The sequence below is a fragment of the Arvicanthis niloticus genome, chromosome 6, assembly GCF_011762505.2.
Source record: "Arvicanthis niloticus isolate mArvNil1 chromosome 6, mArvNil1.pat.X, whole genome shotgun sequence".
NCBI classification, from domain to species: Eukaryota; Metazoa; Chordata; class Mammalia; order Rodentia; family Muridae; genus Arvicanthis; species Arvicanthis niloticus.
The window spans coordinates 32,413,639-32,433,513 of record NC_047663.1 but is presented as its reverse complement, the minus strand read 5'-3'; the positions used below and the strand labels follow the sequence as shown (position 1 = coordinate 32,433,513).

Genomic DNA, 19,875 nt, shown 5'->3' with positions numbered 1-19,875 from the left:
CTTTCCATTATTCTCTATCAATGGCTGCATATGTTAAAGGATAGACTGGGATCAGATGGCTGAGTATAACTGGCTTAAGTTGAAGAGCCTGCCAACAAGGACAGAGATTCAGATCTCATTTTCTCACCCCCAAGACAGCATACTTGCCTTAGTTAGAGCAAATCAAGATAGGACCTTGTCAAAGGTAAAAGTTCTCAACATAGCACCGGTAACACAAAGCTGGTAGGATGAGTCTAATGTTGGAGGATGTCAGAGTTAGAAAGGACCACATCCTAGGCACTACAGCATCCAGTTTCCAAGCCCTGAGCCTCTTTGAGTTCCGTCTTCCTATTCCTGAACAGTCCTCTGTTCGAGGGGCAGCTGCCCCTGACTACTCCTGCCTTCCCTTCCCTGGTCCTTTTGCAGGCTGAGGCCTTCAGAGAAATAGTTATAGTGGCACTATTCTCTCCTGAACATTGTCACTAGACAGAGATAAGCAAAGGAACTTGAGTGGGGTCCCACTGCTGAGGAATGTCCGGTAGCATCCAGAGCCTGAGTCGGTGGATCAGACTGGCCCCAGCTCCACACTCCTGGCAAACAATGGTAAAGATGAGCAGCTAAGATACCTTGGGCTGCTCCCACAGGAGACTACTCAAAGCACAGCATAGTTGGCTGACACCTATCATCTCAGCTCTTGGGAGGTGGAGGCAGGAGGATCAGTTGTTCAAGGCTAACCTTGTTTATACAGTGATTTCAGTGGACTACATAAGACATTTCCAAAAAATAAAAAGCAAGTGAGCTCTATAAACACTTATAGAACACTCAGAACATTAAAACATTCCAGGGCTTGTGATTGGTTAATTCTGAGATGTAACTGTAATGCACACAGCCCTTGTCCCGAAGGCTTTAACTGGAAAATTGAAGGCAGAATGAAAGAAATCAGATTATTTTCAAATGTGGCTAACAGGATAATGGAGTAACCAGTTTAAACTCAGAGTATCTCAAAACACCTGCTTCTATAAACAGGCATGCTTAGAAACCTGAAAGTGGGTTTTAAAAGGACAGAGAGACAAGGGAAAGAAGGAAGGGAGGGAAGAGAAGAGAGACTTGGAAGGAGGAAAGAAAGAAGTTAAGGAAGCAGGACAAAGGGGAAGAAGGGGACAGGAAGAGGAGAGAGGGGAAAGAAAGAAAGAAAGAAAGAGAGAGGAAAGTGATTGTTTAGCCTTTACTTTCAGCACCTATTTCTGCTTCTGTCCAAGACTGTAAGCCTGAAGTCAATATCTGGGAGCATTTTAGCATCCTTAGTGCCTGCTGAAGTCCTAGGGTAGAGGTCTGATGGTTTTCCCTCCCTCAGTATCCAATACCATTACCCTACCCCCACTCCTCACCCCCCCCACACACACACAAACAGAGAAACCCGGACTTAAGTAACATGCTTCTGAATTGCCATAGAAACTGTTGATAACTGTTTGCCAAGTCAATAATAGACGTTCCTTCCAACAGCCAGCCACACACATGAGGTCTCCTGGGTCAGCGAAGGGGATTCAAACAACTGCATGACTCCCAGTGAGGAGGAAGACTTTTACAGTGCTGCAGGAGACCCTCCCAGCCCTGCTCAGGCATTTAAAACTTCTCCAAAAGCACTCACTCGCTCCTCCATCAGTGTAGCAAAGAGGGAAGGGAGTGAGGGAAGGAAGAAAGGAAGGAGAAGAAGGAAAGACAGAGAGAGAAAGAGAGAGAGAGAGAGAGAGAGACACAGAGAGAGAGAGAGAGAGAGAGAGAGGCAAGTGTTTAACAGCAACAGCAATCAGCGGGCACTAACCTGAAAATGAGCAATGCTTGGTTTCCGAATATTCATAAACATAAATAGTCAAAGATAAGAAGGCAAGCAGAAACGCTTGCCCCTAGAGGCCCCTCTCCTCTGCCCCACCCCATCCTCCCACCTCCCTGCAGACAAAGGAATACTTTATAGCCCCAAAACTTGCCTGTGTCCAGAAGCAACTCACGCACCCCCCCCCCACAAGGTTGTTCACCAGCTTGCAGCCAAATGCATTCACCCACTCAACTCACATTTTCCTGCCTGTTGAATGCAAACCACTTGTCTGCAAATGGCAATCATAAGATGAGAATCGTAACCGTTATTTTCCTACCCTGTTTGGTGATGCCTCCATGAGGGACACATATCAGGATGAGCTTTGGAGTTGCGAGAGCCCCCCCCCCCGCAGGGGGACAGGAGGGAAACCCCTTTGCAAACGTGCACACGCTTCAGTTGCCAAGGAAACCCTGCCTTTGTCCAAGGAGCCTGCGAATGGCTGCGAATGTCTCCCACAGGCAGGCTCTGGCTCCGGAGAGCCCAGATCTCCATGCAAGGTCAAGAGCAAAGGCAGGGGAAATGTTGCACATGCACACCATTTCCAAAAAATTAAAGAACTTGTAGGAAATGATATCGTAGGGTGGCGCTAGTGGCGAGGAGGGCACAGTCATGGATGCCGCTGCTGCCAGCAGGTCTGAGTTAGCCTCTGCACCCCCTGGAAGGAGGAGAACTGGAAAGCATATCTGAAAGGAGTCAGGTGGGAACAACAGAGAGAGAGTGGGGAAGGCTGAAGGGGGTGTATGTTTTCTGGGCTTCTGTTGATACTACATACTAAACAAGTCAATGGTTAAGTAAAGACGCCTGGATTATTCAGGCTGCTGGGATGGGGACAGCACTTATGGCTGTCTTATTAAGGTGTGATAGGGAGCATCAGAGAGATGTCTGTATTATTTTAAGAATTATGTATATTCTCACGTGGCTGACACTTAAATAGCCTTTTTAGAATCAAAGCTCGCAAGGAACAGACTAAAGGAAGGGAGAATCATGTGTGTGCTAATACTGAAACACTTCTGCCTATCAAGGGTAGACCAGGTTGAAGAGAAGATTGTTGAGTTAAGACAGATCCCATTGGCCAGCCTAGGGCCTGGGGCTGTGTGTGTGCTCAACAAAATGCCTACACAGCTGCTGAAGGGGGGTTATCCAATAAGGGTGATACCTGATGGACCAGTTGTGCCTCCAAAGACCCAGCTTACCTGTTGACAGCAAGAACCATGAGTTCAGAGCTTATTCTTACTATTATGCCCTTTTAAAAGATGGGAGAATTCAAGAGAGCTGTCTATCCAGTCTTGTCCCTTTATAATGTATATGGGGGGGTGCATTAAGCAAGGCACAGTGATTGGTAACCTCTGCATCTGTTCTGGACTAACCAACCATTCAGGGAAGCTGTTGGCACTAAGTCATACAGATACATTAAGAAAAGGCGCACACACACTCACACCCCACACTTTGTTACACACTACATACATACACTAGTCGTCTCCTAAAGCTCAGCTTTAGCATCTAGAAGGTCTCTGTCACCATTCTCAAGTTCAGCTTTGAAAACACTTTTTACAGATGCATGCCCTGACACAGCGACCACACTAATTTAGTCATTTGTGCATGTGTACTTCTCTACAGGCATGCCTCTTGTATTAGTTAGTGTTCCATTGCTGTAACAAAACACCCTAGGCTTGGTGACTTATAAAAGAAAGGTTTTCTCAACTCACACTTTCAGAGGTTTAGGTGGGGTGCCCTCTGTGGATCTAATCACTTACCTTAAACTCCAACTCCTCCCAAACCACCAGAGTGAGGACCATGCTTCCACTGTATGAACCTCGAGGGACACCCAACTCCTTTTTGAACCACAGCAGCCCTCACTAGGACAATATCCTTTATGAAGGTACCATGCTCAATGCCCTTTAATACATTTCTTTACTCCTTAGGTGGCTCTTACATAGACGGCAAATAACAGAGAGAGGCAGATTGTGCTGTGGTGAATGTCAGCTGCACAGAGCTCAAGGAAGAAATCAAGAGAAGTTGACAGTGTAGCATTTACCTCCCCAAAGAAGCTTAAGATCTAGGCAAGGGGGAGCCTTGGCTGTTCTTAAGACTCCAGCTTATCACAGTAGGTGCAGCTAAGTGTAATGGGAATGAGGTATTTATTCGGAGGATGCGAACAAGCTCCCCCCATGCTGTTGACTGTCCAGACTGTGGCTCTGAATCCCCAGGAGCCCAAGCCAAGACCGGGCTTGGCTAAGCTGGGGAGAACATGTTGCTTCTTCTCGTCACTACCATTTACTTTTGCTTCCTAAGGAGGACTTGGTTAATTAGGGTGCATTACCTAGGAGTAACAGGGTTGGAGACAGTCCCAGCCCTGACTCTATTTTGTGATGTGCCTCCTATCTTATGTAAAAGCCAAATCTAAATCCAAGAAAATCTACTATCAAAATGCACACATTTCAACTGTCACACTCGCAGAATGTGCACAGTTAGACACCGTCATCATTTAGATAGCTAGGATACATCCATTTCCAAGCTGGCTGCATGGGGCACAAAGACATGATAATTCCCATTGCTGACAGTACTACCCTGGGGAAGAATGCAGTCGAGGTTTGCCAAGTGGAGGTTGATAATGACTGAAGGGATACGGAGTTCACTACACTTTGGAGATGGAGAGAACAGGCCAAGAGCACTGGATGGTAAAGAGACAGAATCCTGAAGCTTGGCAAACACCTGGCACATCGGGCTGAATCACAGGGGGTAGATACTTTCTGAGTGGGAGTGACAGCAGCCCATGGGGTTAACACTTGATAAAGACAACTTTTAACCATGGAATCACCCAGCCATACCTTTCCCAGTGGTCTCCTAACCTAAGGCCAGCCTTTTGGTCTCCTGCCTAGCTTGCATTCTCCCATGACCTTGGGGTGGTGGACCATCTGTTCCATCCAGCCATTTTACCCTCATTTCAGATTAAATGTGTTCCCAGTCTCCATGGTCCTAGGAGTAAGTCCAATTTTCTATAATCTGTGGTTATAGAAAACTGACCCCCCCACCCCCAGTTTCTTATCACTGTGAAAAATACTTGAGGTAAAGAGGGGAGACTTACTTCAGCTATCGGTTTCAGTCTATAGCTAGTCAGCATCATGACTTGGGGCCTGAGGTGAGAGAGATCATCACGGCAGTGGGAACATGGCATAGCACTGTTCACCTCATGGAGGCCAGGGAGCCAAAAGGGAGAGAAAGAATGGCTGTGTTAGCTACCCTCTTTCTTTCCTCCTCTTTCATCCCATCCAACCCCTCAGCCTACAGGCTGCTGTCACTACCATTCAGGGAAAAAAGTTTTGTCTTGTATTAGTGACCTTTCTTATCCCTGTGACAAAATATCTGATGGAAACAATTTAATTCATTCTTAAATCACAGTCCCAAGAGATATCAGACTGCCACGGCAAGGGAGCAGTGGCCAATGGCTTTGTCCATGCAATAGGAGCCCAGAGCTACTGCTTTCATAGCATACACTGGTTGATCAAGAAGCAGAGACTAAATTAGAGCTTGGCTATATCCATCAAGGTCTATTCCTAGAAGCCTGTACTGCTATGGAGGTCCCATGTGTCAAAGTTTCTGTGGCCTGTAAAAGCTGTGTCGCCAGCTGGAGATCTAATGCTCAATTACATAAGTGGAATTGTGTCCTTCTGGGGAACGTTCCAGATTCAAACCGTAACACCCCACCGCTGAGTTAGGGAGACTCCCTTGAACACAGGCAGAGGTACACTTTGTCAGTCTCCTGGGTGTTAGTCTAAGTCAATAGTCAAGGCTGGCCTTCACATCTGCCCCTCATGATTGTGCCTCAACTCCATTCGGTTCTGCAGTGCCTCCCCTCTTCCCGAATAACCAGAAAGTTGACTTCACCTCACCATGCCCTTCCTTTTTTTATTTAACCGTGCAAAATGACTCAAGTGATCATAGTCACCGACAGCTGCCAGCTGGTCAGACCTCTCTGCTTGTGTCAGGGAGCTAAGAGTGAGAGGCATTATGGAATTAGAGCCTGGTTGAAGGAGGGTCAACCTGGGATAACGTTTGGTCTATATTGTCAGGACAGGATGGCATGTTAGAGCTGAGCACTTGTCATGAGATGAGGAGTGTTTTATATGGAGCTGTGATTGGGAGAACACATGAAGGGAGGGCAGAGATCCTGGAATTGAGCCATATTTACCACTCAAGTACATTCATGTCTTCTGGGTACCAAGTAACTTCTGCCAGTGCCAGCGAGATGATTATCACACATTAGGATCTCAAAGCTAAATGCCTGTAGGACTTTATCTCAGCTAAGTAAAATTAATTGAAGGCAGAAGGCATTGTTTCAGGCAATAAGGAGCAATGGAGAGTGTGGCAAAATAGAGACAAATGCCATGAATAGAGAGAGCAGCAATCACATAGCTCCAAGGTGCTTACATGTGGGGTGGCAGTGTCCGATTTCCAGAGCAATTTACCAGTGTTAGAACAACTGGAAATGTGGGAATCTGAAACTTCTCAATTAAAAGAGTGGTAGCAAACACTGTGCAAGTCAGACATGATATAGTCCTACATAATATAGTAGGTTATATTATGGGCTACCATATTGTGACTTCCCTGCTCTATAAAGAACTTTTCAAGAGTGTGTGTGTGTGTGTGTGTGTGTGTGTGTGTGTGTGTGTGTATGTGTGTGTGAGCATCTGCAGACAGGAATGTGAAGCTATAAAACTCCTGTGAAAGCATCCATGGACCAACATGGCAGCTCCACATGTGATGTCATGGGGCCACTAAGCGAACAAGAAGGCACCACAGTGATGAACAGAAGAGACTAGAAAGGTACGTTCAAGATCTCAGTCCTCCATTGAGGGTGTGGCTGTGTTAAAGCAGTGTTGGAATTGATAAGGTCTCCCTAAGATCCCAGGGGCTGGACAGCTCCAGGCTCAGTTTTCCCTAACTTTTCTACTGAGAAAGGAGGCAAGGCTGCAGGGTGCAGGTAGGGTGTGCAGGGGGTATCACCATGGTGACAAGGCTGCCATGCCAAGTACGCAGATATGTGTTTCAGTTAGGTTTGTTTTTTTCTCTGGCCTCAAATATATTTTTCCCAGCTCTCAGCCAGTGTAAACTTCTGACTTCACATCTGAGGAGATGCTGGCAATAGTGACTTCTCTTCTCTAAGAGTCATCTCTCCTCACTTGGGACCATCTGTAGAGGCACTGGTTTGACTGGATGTGGCTCAACCATTCCTGTTCTCGGTGTCTGCCCTGTCTTGAGACCTCTTTGGAGGAGATCACCTGAGTCTCCCACACCCTTCTCTGTCTCACCCACTCTCTTCCGTCTTATAGCTAAGGTACCATGACATCCCACCAGGGAACTCACCTTTGTATCTAATTCAGATTTTTCCTGCTTCCTTTTGCTATGACTTGAATCTTACCAATAACTCTTCAATGATATCTCCTAGTCCAAAATCACCATTTCTTTCCCCAGAGCCACTGTTCTCATCCAGGTGCTCAATGTTCCAACTGGATCTGCTATTCATGATCTTCAAAAAGGTCTTTCTCAACTCTGGTCTCTTTTCTACTATCCTCCACCCCAAGTGAAGGCTATCTCCATTATGTGTTCTACAAAAACATGCCCTTAGGGAGCAAGAGCTGGTGCTAGATTTTAGAATCATGTAGATCCAAGTTTACATCTGAGAAAGAGAGGGGGGAAAGGAGGGAGGGAGGGGGAGGGGAGGGGAGCGGGAGGGGGAGGGAGAGGGGGAGGAGAGGGAGAGAGGGAGAGGGAGAGGGAGAGGGAGAGGTAGATGGAGAGGGAGAGGGAGAGGGAGGGGGAGAGGGAGAGGGAGGGGGAGAGGGACGGGGAGATGGAAAGGGAGGAGGAGATGGAAAGGGAGGGGGACGAAGTTAGGGGGAGGGAGAGAGATAAATAAAATAAATAGTTTCAAAAAGAAAGACTAACAAGAATGGGTTTCCTGTGGAACCCGGTGAGAAAATCATAGGCAAATTCATTAGTGTTAGTGTTAGACTCACTTAAAACAGGGCTGAGCAGAAGGCAAGAGCCTAACAGGTGTTAACAAATCTGAGAGTAAAAAGGACCAGGACTGGTGACGAGAGGCTTGCTCTCTGAACCCACCTTGATACCTCAGATGTCCCCTCGGCTGGCTCTCCATTTGTACTTTATTTCTCTTTAACTAAAACACAGACCTTTCACTGTAATATGACACAGGTCTCCTCTCACAGCCTGTCCATTTCTGTTTTGGGGAAATTGACAGAGGAATCTGCCTCAAATTCTCTGGATGCTATGAATAGGAATAACAGGTTTCTTGGATGTGGGACTCTGAGAAAAGCAAAAACACTTTGATAGCACTGTTGACAAAAGCTATATTGTCCCTACTCCTTTTGTAAATATCATTTGTCTGGAACAGTGGTTCTCGACCTGTGCATATCGACCCCCTTTGAAGGTCAAATGAGCCTGTCACAGGGCTCACCTATGACCACCAGAAAACACAGATATTTACATTACAATTCATAACAAATTTATGCAAAATTACAAGTATGTAGCAACAAAAATATTTTATGTTTGAAGGGGGTCACCACAACAGAAGAAACTGTATTAAAGGGTCACAGTATTAGGAAGGCTGAGAACCACTGACCTATAAGCTCTGAGATGACAGGGAGGGATCGCTCAATTCTCCTGAGTTCTTTCTGTGGTTTCTATTTTCTGTTGCTTGCTCAGGCCATGTTGAATGAGGGCTTGGTCACCAAGATCTTCTCTATGGAGCAGAATACAATTTAAGAAAACACTCACTCTTTTTGCCTGGGTGCTGTTTATTTCAGTGTTCAAACTCCTAGACTGAGGGCCTGAGGTAACCCAAGGGCAGGGGGCAGGTTAAGCATCTGAAATGTTCCCTGGGCGGGGAGGGGAAGGGCACCTGACGTTCTTGTGGCTTTTGGGAAAGAACAAAGAAGACTTGAGAGTGAAGGAAGAAGAGAATTAAACCAAGAGCTTTGAGCAAATGGCCCAGCTGCTCAGCATCTGTAAGGGGAGGCGATGGGAAAGGGCAGGCGGGCAGTGGTCCCTGGGTGTGCTATGGGGATCTGTACCTCAGATGTCCCCTCTGTTCTCCAGGGCTCTCCATCTGTATCTTTCTTTAACTAAGACACAGACTTTTCACTGTGCAGAGGCTTCTCACCTGGCGGAGGAGTTTTAGGCCTGGCTTAGGTGGTCCCTAAACAGTTTTATCCTCACTCACTTCCTACCTATGAGGGGAAAATCATTTCTCAGCTTGGAGAAGAAAGCATCCAAGCTAAACAGCAGGAAGCTTGGCTCAGTAGGTCCCATCATTTCAGGCACTCCCAGGATTAAAAAAAAAAAATGGTTAAAGCAAGAGCCTAGGCTACCTGTCCATCATCTAGGAAAATGTGAGATTCGGGTGCATGCCAAAGCATTCTGTGCTTATGCAGGTTGGAACAGACACTCCCCTCCTCACTCGGATAGTTCTAGACATACCAATAGAGAAGAAATAGGAGTCTGAGGCAGCAAGAGGGCTCGGTGAGGGAAGAAACTTCCTATCAAACCTGACAACCTGAATTTGAGCCTGGGTCCCTCATAGTGAAAGAAGAAAACCAACTTCTACAAGTGTTCTTTTGACTTCCATAGTCACAACCATGTGTCTACACCTCCAACACACACACACACACACACACACACACACACACACACACAATCTATATCTATCTATCTCTATCTCTATCTCTATCTCTATCTCTATCTCTATCTCTATCTCTATCTCTATCTCTATCTCTATCTCTATCTCTATCTCTATCTAATCAAATTATTATTTAAGAAGAAATAAGGGTCTCCCCAGAGTATAACCCTAAGCTTTTCCATGGAAGAAGAGCCCTGGGTGATTTTGCCAGAGCTGGTAGATTTAGTAGAAACCCTGCTGCTATAGAAAGAATTTCAGGGGTCTTTTTTTACTACTTTGGATCTAAAGGTAATTTTCAGCAAACAGGGCAAGAGTGCAGTACCAAGCACCACGTGCAAGGCTGTGAAAGAAAACATAGGCACTGCCCTCTGGGAGCTCACAGCTCTGGTGATGAGTGTGAAGATGCAGGACAGCATTTATATCATAAGCCTGTCTTGTCTTACAGATATAGCAAACAATTACAGAGTCAGTGGCTGGACTTGGCGGTTCTGTTGAAGATCTGGAAATCTGAAATCCACGAGTCTGCAAGGCTGGCACTTGATGGAGACTGGGAAAGGGTTTCTGTCCTACGGTTCTCTCAGGTGTCTGCTGGCAGCTGACAATCCTAGCACCCCTTTGATCTGTACCCTAACCTTCCCAGCATGCCTTCATCTGCAGTGTGGCCTTCTCTATGCCAAAGCTTTCTCTTCTTTCCCTTGCAAGTACAAACTGCTACTAGATTTAGGGTCCATGCTTAGCCCAGGATGACCTCATCCAGAGACTTTTGGCTTTAGAACATTGGAAAGATCCTATTTCTAAGTGAGGTCATGTTCACACATATTAGGGCTTAGTATGTGAACATCTTGTTTGGATGGAAACATAGTTCAACCTACTATGAAGACTCAATGAGTGCCACTGGGAAAAGCATGGGCTTCTGCTACAATCGAGGATAGTCACTGCCACTGGAAGATGAGGCAACTGTATAGACAGTGCAATCTAGAGCTTATTTTAAAGGACAGCAGGCTCATAGAAAGCCCATTTGTGTTGGACATAGAGGTATCGAGAAGGGAAGGGAGGACTCCACCCCTGGCATTTGAATGTCTATGAACTCCTGATAGCCTACTCCTCCCCACTAACATCTGTGGATCCCAATAGGAAAAACTTTTGCGTGCTTGCTGGTATTTCAAATACTGCAGCTTCTAGCCCACAATTCATGGAATTGTCCAACATAGCCCTCCAACAAACCAAACAAAAGCAGGCTATCCCCACCTTGTCCCTCTTTGTTCTCCAGAGTCCTGTGTGGTCTTGTCTTTCTGGGAATCCCACTTTGCTGTGAGTTCTAAATAAACTTCCACGGGTAAATTTTGTCTGCATTTACATCCAAATGCATTCTGGGTAGATCATCAGAACCCATTCCTAGGTCAACTCAACACAAAGGAAGAATACTGGCAGTGAGAAAACACGAGTAACTAGTGTGAGTAGGGCATATGGGGTACAAGTGAGGTAGTAGAGAGGAGAAATCCATACTCAGGATGGAGGACAGGTGTTGGAGAGAACACATATGTGATGATCCCCAGATTAGAAATGGCACATGGAAGCTGTACAGCCTTTGCTTACCTATAAGACTGAGATGCCACTATTAAAATGTAGTTCCATGTAGTTCACTAGGAACAAACTGCAATGTCAGGGAATAGAAATAATATGGATGTACAGTGACTAAACCTCAGAGAAGGGAATGTTCCAGAGGCAGGGCCGTCTATCTTCAAGATCAGAAATCTCCAGGGAATGAATTTCATTCTGGAAGCCTGTTTGAGGTGAGTTGATCCAGGAAAACACACATGAGAACGTCTTTTTGTGTGACATCCTGTGAGCTCATTATTAGAAATCTAAGGTCATGTGTTTCCAAGGCATTTCTGTCAACCAGAATTGTCCTTCACTGAGTTAATTTGAAAAATAGTTCACCTTGACATAAGCTAGAGAGGCAGCCATAAGGGGACTTGTCATCTTCATCTAGCCTGTGAAAGATCAGCATCTGGGTGGCTTGGTATTTGAGTCCCGTGAAATTGTCTAGACCACAAAGTCTAGACCCACAGTCTAGACCCAGCACAGCCAGCTCTTAATAGTGAGCTCTTATTATACACAGGACAGCAGGTTGCTAATGCCTTTGGGTAAGGAGACAGGAGGTGCATGTGTGGAGATGCAGCCACATATCAGTAGTTCTTCCCAGCTTGGATCGCAGCACAGAGGTGGGGTTGTATATGGAATGAAACACACCAGAGTAATTGGTTTAAATAAAGCTTTTCCCTGCCACCACACCCTGATGAGTGTTTTCAAGTGCTCTGTTTTACTGAACAGCCCACTGCTCTGTGAGCACCGTGTGACTGACTGGTTCTGAAGGCCACACCCCGCACATTCCTGTTGCGTTTCCAAGCTCACTATTTTATGTGTGGCTTTGGACAGTCTTCAGAAGATTTGCTGAAGCTCTCACACCGATTCAGTCCAAAATTTCACTCTTCTCTGGGACCACCCTTTATGTGACAGCCATGCTATCGAAGATCATTCTAGAATCAAGTACCAGGCACATGATCTCCAGAGAGAAATGCTAGAGAAACAGCAGCCAGTCACCCTGATCTTCAACTACCTCTTGAAAAGGGCCACATGATGTTCCATATCAGAGCTTTGGAAAGCTAACACACTACTGTCAGTAAACTGTAGGGACTGCACTGGGAGAATTGCCTTGCAGTGGCTTCATCTACATACTCTGGTTTTTTTTTTTTTTTTTTTTTTTTTTTCCTGCCTGCCAAGTCCCACTGTCCCTGATAAATGTGACACTACACTCAGAGATGGCCAACAAGGATGCCTGGCTGGAGATAAAAGCCATATCAATGGGACAAGAGAAGAAGACCAGCTCTAAAAAGAAAGCAGATGGTGAGGTGGCTGTAGGGTCAGGGGCACTTCTCCAATATCAAGGGGTGCATCAGTGCTAAATAATCAATATGTGTGTGTGCTCAGCAGGTAAGGCTATTAGCAGGGACTTTGGGAATGCAAATGAATAGATCATAGGATTTCTGCCAAGAGCATTTCAGTGTATGTGGGCAGCTGACCCAACCCACTGGAGAGCATCATTTATTAAATGGATCAGATTGCAGTCAGACTGTGATGTATTAACTTGGAGAAGGAAAAGGTTTGGCACAGTTAGGAATGGCACACTTTCTTGCTTTGTCTACCACGTTAAAGTGGTCCAGCGATGTTGCTCAGTGGGCAAAGTGCTTGCTGAAAAGCCTGACAACCTGAGTTGGATCTTTGGGACCCATACAGTAGGAGAGGAAGATTCCTGCATGCTGTTTTCTGTTCTCTACATGTACACGTTGTTGTGTATGTATGTGAAAGCATTATTAAACATTACACAGAATTTGTCAGCCAACAACTAACTCTGGTTATTCTAACTACATGCCAAATCATCTGCTTCTTGATATATATATATATATATATATATATATATATATATATAGTATACATATGTATACATATGTATACATATATGTATATGACCTATGTGTGTGTATACATATATGATGTATATGATATATGTGTATATGATGTATATGTTGTATATGTATGTGTATATGTATGGCATATACATATATATATGTATATATGGCATATATGTATATATGTGTATATATGTGTATATATGCATATATGTGGCAAATATGTATACATACATATACACATATACATACACATATATGAACTGAAACAGAGTGGTTGAGTAACTTGTTAATGGCAGCTCAGCAGCTAAATAGTAGAGGTAAGATTCAAACCTAAGAAGGACAAAAGTTTTTCTTGGAATTTGAAGGTAGGGTAGGGTTTTAAAGGCACGAAAAGTCTTTCAGATAGGGGAATGGGTCCTGGGATGCTGAAGAAGTGAAGCATCTGGGGGAGACTCTGACTCTTAATTTTGGAACATTGATCTTATGGTAAAGTGTGGGGATGGAGGAGGAAAATACAATGACTATGTTGTGATTTTACTAATGCCTGACTTTGGTCCATGCTATGGAAATGAAAATAAATAGGTGAATTAAAAAGCATCTCTACATAAAGAATTGACACAAACTGATGAGTAGCTGGGTAGGAGACAAAAGGGTAGGGGACTTGGTGTGGTCCTTGAGAAAAGGAGGATGCTGTATACCATGTCTTTGAACTCCCAAGTATTTTGCCAGATCACAAGGACAATGGGGGAAGTGGACTAGGGTGGAAACGACTGAGAAGTGGTATTTGAAAGAACATGATGCTTCATACATTGTCTGTCAACTCTGAATCAGAAGAGTGCCTGCTTTCCTGCCTGTGTGCTGGATGCTGGTCACACCAAGAACATGGATGCTACTTACTGATGCTAGTCTTCTAACTTACACATGCTGCACTGACTAAGTGTGAGACACGGTGGAGATAGTAAATGAGTTTGTCCAGTAGCCATCTATGGCCTTTCCAAGGAGCACTGTTGAACTGTATGCCGTCCTTATGGGCCTTCTGTTGGTTGGCTTCAGTAAGCCTGAGACTCCACTGTTTGTTTTCTGTAGGCTTTCATTAACCTACTCCTCTTCTTACCCAACCTCAACACAGCTATGCAGCAGCCATGGCAAATGCCAAAGACCCCACCGAAGTTTTGACCTAAAAATATTATGATACTATTGATGGAATTGGGGAAGCCAAGATGAAACATGAGTTCTAGAATGATCAATGGTGCTCTAGATGCCTTGAGCTAACTCCTGCCTGTCCAGTGGGTCCAGCACTTAGAAAAGTGATCAAACTTGGGGTTGATGACATAGGAGCCATGAGAACAGAGGTGAATAGATTCCACTGCTCCAAGGAACAAAGGGACAAAGAACAGATGAACGGCAACTGAAGCCCAGGCTGCCTCATTTCATTTGCCAGAGGAAGCAATTTATTTAATTAAAACAGAGAAAATGGGGATAAAAAGAAAGATACATATTTTTCTCATTACCATGACAAAATATCAGAGAGAAAAAATTTAATTCAACAATCTAATGAATTAATTTAATAACAATTTAAGGGAAAGGGGTTGTGGCTTTTAGTTTCTGAAGGTTTAGTCTATGATTGCTCAGCTCTGCTGATTCTGAAACCATTTCAGACTTAGCCCTGGTGGGCAGGAAATAGTGAGAGTGAGGGAGGGACCAGGGACAAGATAATTCCAATAGCTCCAGTGACCTACTTCCTTCAGCTAAGACTCCCCGAACCTTCCTAAACAGTGCCACTAATATTCAAACCATGAGCCTATGAGGGGAGGGACATTAAATATTCTAATTGTACTAGCCTAACATGGTAGGAGTTGAGATGACGTAAAGTCTTGTGGCCAGTCAGCTGTGATGTTCTAGGGCTTTAAGGAATCTGAAGGCTTATCTTATCCAAGAACACAGAGGGAAGGAAGCTTTCAGCAGGCAGTATAAATGGCATGCCTCGCTCTTGGTGTCTTCGGGGCATATCTCCTGTTCTTCTAACATTCCCCAGGATAAAATAGCTCACACCTTTCATCCATTCAACACTTTTTGTTCTGTGTGAGCATCAGTGCCCAGTGAGAGGAGACCCACATGGGCTCCAGTGTGAAGACTCTGCTGAGGAAGACAAAATTTCCAACAATGGGTACCACGTGGATTCTCATGGTACAAAGTTTTCTTCTTTTTGTCCTCACCTGTGAGAACAGTCATCCCACCAACTAGGAATCAATTTGGGAGATGTATGGCTGGTTGCAAGTCAATTTTAGCTTAAGGCAGATGTAACCAAGGTGTCATGGCTTTTCCTTTTTGAGTAAATGTGGGACTTTTGTGACTGCAGACTTTATTCTAAACCCATGGTTTAATTGTAGAATTTTGTCAAGAACTTAATAAAAATGTTAGTAAAAATAAAGTTAAATTCTCACTTAAATTTGACTTGTAATAAATATGGCCATCTTGCCATCATCAGCCTTCTGAGAACTGACATTCTTGCTGTCTTTGTGCAGCATGTCACTGTCACCAGCATGACACACATGATTCCCAAAGGAGCCTAAGGTAAACATTTCAAATCCTGGAAACTTGAACGTATAGGTATCCAACTGTTATCCCTGATTTTATTTCTCTTCTATGCTCTATTTGTTCTTTTAAATGTGAAAAAAAAAATCTTGTTGAGGAAATTGAACACAAGGCAATATTAAATGTCCTTCTCTTTCTCTATTTTGACAAGGCAGGTCTTTAAGTGCTTACAATGTATGGGTAACGTGAAGGTTACTTTTTGTCAACTTGACTTGGTCTGGTATCACCTAGAAGGTGCACGCCACACCACTGAGTGGGTCTGTGAAGGTTTCCACAGAGGTTTAACTGAGGAGGGATGACCCACCCTGAACGTGGGCAGCATCATTCCATAGACTGGGGTCCAGACCAAATAAGAAGGGAGGAATGAAGGAGCCAGCCAGGTACAAACATTCATCCCTTTGCTTTGTGACCACAAATGCAACATGACCAACCATCTATATCCCACCACCATGACAAGTATGTGCCCCTCCTTAAACTCTGAGGTGTAATAAACCCTTCTCACATAAAGTGCCACCATCAAGAATTTGGTCATGGCAATGAGGAAGGCAATTAATACTGGGATTATGGCAGGCCTTGGTGACTGAAGCTTTTGCCAAGATTTGCATCATCCTCTTGTTCCCAGTCATCAGAAAATGAATAGTACAACCAAGGCAGCTTATTCTAGGTCAAATCAACCTTCTAATGGATTCTTTAGGGTTCAAAAATTCCGAAGACGTGTGCATCTCCCTGGCTTTCATTGATATTTCTATCCTGCATAGTCTTGTTGCAAGAGTGTCAACTCTTATAAATCCTCTTATAAAGAAATTCTCATACACCTCAGAAGCCTTCTAGATGTGGGCTTGTTTTGATCCAGTCTTCAAATTTCATGAAGCCCTTGATACATGTCCAACCGCCTGTATGATATTTTGGATGCCTCTGATCTGGCTCTCTCAAAATTTTTTTTGTTAATTAACTATTGACTCATTGTCAGTGTTAAGCAAGAAAATAGTCTTTCTATCCTCTATAGAGGAGACTCTGTAAACAGTAAAATGGCAAATGAGGTGAATATTTGTGATATGTCCTAGTTTTCATGAAACCAGACTTCTGGTAAATGTACATAGAGATAAAAACCCACCCAGCCTACAAAGACTACTCTCTCTGTATGCTGAAAGATATAATCTGTCACTAGAGAACAATTTTTGAAATACTTGGTATAATAGGGAGAGATCATCTTCAAACACTTTCTTAATGAGCTATGATGTAATGCCACCCAAATAGAACCTTTGACGCCCCTTTCCCCTGTAGATATGCTTCTGACTTTGTGTGCCCTCTCAAGCCTCAAGTATAAAGGGCTTTACATAGGAGTACAACAACCTTACCCACAGACCTGAATACCCTTTGTTTTCCCCTTGTTAAGTCACACTTCCTCATCCCCAGCTTGCTTACTTGGGACAGAGAAGGATCTCCAATAGGTGACTATGACCAGCCATCAACCAGTGTAAGAAAGAAAGGCTTGGAGAGGGCAGAGCTTCTGAAGAAAGGGCTCATCAGGGCGTCTGGGAAACAAGGGAGGCTCTAGCTTCACGAGACCCTTCGGTGTCCTGGAATCAACCCTGCCCAGGCAAACAGCCTCTGATCCTGGCAGGTTTGTGCTTTCTGCAGGCAGGTCCCTAAGGGAGCAAAGTATTTTCATGTAGCCACAAACCATCAAATCCTGCATTAAAGAAGACTCCTCTGCTCTCTACTGGAGCATTCCTTCTCCATCCCTGAAACATTTTCACCTATGCCTCTGTTAGAGCTCTGAACACATACAGCTTCAGGGAATTTAAATGCTTCACTGTCATGTCTGCTTTCTGTGTAAGACTATGGCCTCTGAATGGGCATGCCCATTTCATCTATGTATCTTCATCTCCAGTGCACTGTGGTTATTGTTAAAATAAATAGTATGGACACATGTGTGATCACAGCTGTGGGAGGCCACAGAGTAAGGGTCTCAGGACTTCTGCTGTGGCCCTACTTTATAAGAGCAATGGGATTCTTAGCCTCAGTGACGAGCAGAGGCAGAGTTCTGGCCACACATATTTGCCTGCATGGAGTTGATATTCTTTTTGATCTTTTCTTCCAAGGCTCTTCATAGATGTAAAATCTGGTATACATGCATCCGTTTATGGACTAGTGAGTATGTGTTCAGAAGCATGTGCACGTATGTGCACATTCATGTGGAGGCCGGAGGACAACCTTATGACATGCTTTTTGGCTCACTAAGTAGGCTGACATAGTTGCTTGTAAGACTTAGGAATCCTTCTGTCTTCATTTCCCTAGCACTGGGATCACAAATGTGTATCACCAGCTTGCCTTGCCTTTGGGGATAGGGGGTACTGTATCTAGAACTCAGGTCCTCATGACTGTAGGGCAAGTGTTGTACTGACTGATCTATCTCCCTCAACCTCTTCACTGGTTCATTGATTGTCTATCTCAGCCATAGGCTTCCTCATAGGAATTCAGAAATAGCTAAGAGACTGTTGATGTCTTTCTATGTTATCTCAAATTCAATTACTCATTGAATTTATTCTGTATGTTTGCTATATAAATATCATTTGTTATCCATGAATGAAGTGTTAGAAATCTTTGCCCTAAGTATGTGTCCTGTCACAGCAATACAAAATCTTCCATATATTCTAGTACCTATTTGGGCACATTCATTCTCCTGTGCTTGACAAAAGCTCTGCTTCTACCCTATTGATCATATCAGAGAATTTTCCCAATACATACTTTCTAGTCTCTATAAACATATAACCAGATCTGTGTCAGAGCCTTTTGTGCTGGTATCAAAGACCACAGTCTCCTCTTCTTTACCACCGTCTGCAGCCCATGCCTATAATCCTCTTCCTTTTCCAAAGACAAGCCCTTGAGCTAGAAGTGGTGATGTAAGAGTCACTGCATCTTTAGCATCCTTCTGCACATTTCTACTCGGCACACTCTTGTCTCTCCTACGAGAGACAGTGAATGGCAGGGCATGGGATCTTTCTGGGAAGTTGTTGTTCATCATCCTTGTGATTTCTAGGCTTTGCTTTCTTGGGTGTCTCTTAGTGTACAGTTCAATTTCCTCTGAGAATGTGTCCAGACTTGTCCTACCTGATGCCCTTTACAAATCTCTTGCTAGCACATAATTTTATTTCACTGTTCACAGTACAGAGGATTAAGCCCAGGAGTTCACATGTGCGCTAGGCAAACTCTCTTCCATTGAGACATATCCCTAGTTCAGGATGTGCCTTTCCATCAAAATATCTCCATCGCAAGAATCTCTGAGGTAGAGTTGACCTTTCTATCATGCACATGACTTTTGACTCTATTTTCAGTCACAGTTTTGCATGTTTTCTTAGCCACCTGCTTCTGATTCTTCTACTTCATTATGTTCCTTTTCTATAAACTGAATTAAGGAAAAGAATCCTCAGTTTTTCTTTCCTTTTCTCTCTCTCTCTCTCTCTCTCTCTCTCTCTCTCTCTCTCTCTCTTTCTTTCTTTTTCTTTCTTTCTCTCTTTCTTTCTTCTTTCTCAACCACTGAAGCTTAAATGTAGAAGGAATAGGAATCTCAATCAATAACAGAGAGAAAGAGAAGCTTAAAATGGATTCTGAAGGTCCAAAAATTCTAACCAGCTTGAGTCTCCATCTTAACCCCCACAAAAAGGAAACCACACCAAAGTTGCAAGAAACACCCGCTCCCAAGTCTTGCTAACTCAAAAATATGTACTTTTCTTCTCATTCATTTTCTCTGAATATATTTTTGTGCCTACCTGTGTTGTTTTTAAATAGCTGGTACTAAGATATTGGACAGCTTTGTAATAATCACGATGGTCATGTCTGAAGAAGTGAATTCTAATCTGACCTCCAGCATGGTGCACGTTGGAGTGATTTATTCAAATCCTGAATCTTGTTTTCTGATCTATTAAATTGGGGCAGGAAATAGTCCTCTGTTTCTCACTTTGTTTGTGAAGGAGTAGCAGAGACACCAAAGTGTGCATGAGCACACACACATAGACACACACACACACACACACACACCACAAACTGAGTAGTAGTGTGGAATTCTATGTTGAAAGTATTGCATTTAAAGCTTGTTTGACATCATTAGAGTTCCATAAAAAACACAGGCTAGCAAAAATAAGCCTAGAGTCTGTATGAGATGTTTGCCTCGCCCTCCCCCTCCCCTCAGAACATAATCCTGGCCATCCACTCTATGGTTTCTGTCTCGCTCTTCCCTTAATGAAAGAGAGTAAGAA

General features: G+C 44.0%; 1 protein-coding gene across 3 annotated transcripts in view; it reads right to left on the bottom strand.

The window, feature by feature from the left end:
- Ankfn1 (ankyrin repeat and fibronectin type III domain containing 1) overlaps positions 1 to 19,875 on the bottom strand; it is a 384,869-nt gene that overhangs the window by 301,891 nt on the left and 63,103 nt on the right. Inside the window, exon 1 of one of the 3 annotated variants that reach the window (XM_076936038.1) lies at positions 1,802 to 1,835. The exons of the other annotated variants lie outside the window; for them this stretch is intronic. The gene's annotated coding sequence lies outside the window, so the exon portion shown is untranslated. Of the gene's footprint in view, positions 1 to 1,801; positions 1,836 to 19,875 lie in introns of those variants that run through there. 3 annotated transcript variants of the gene reach the window in all.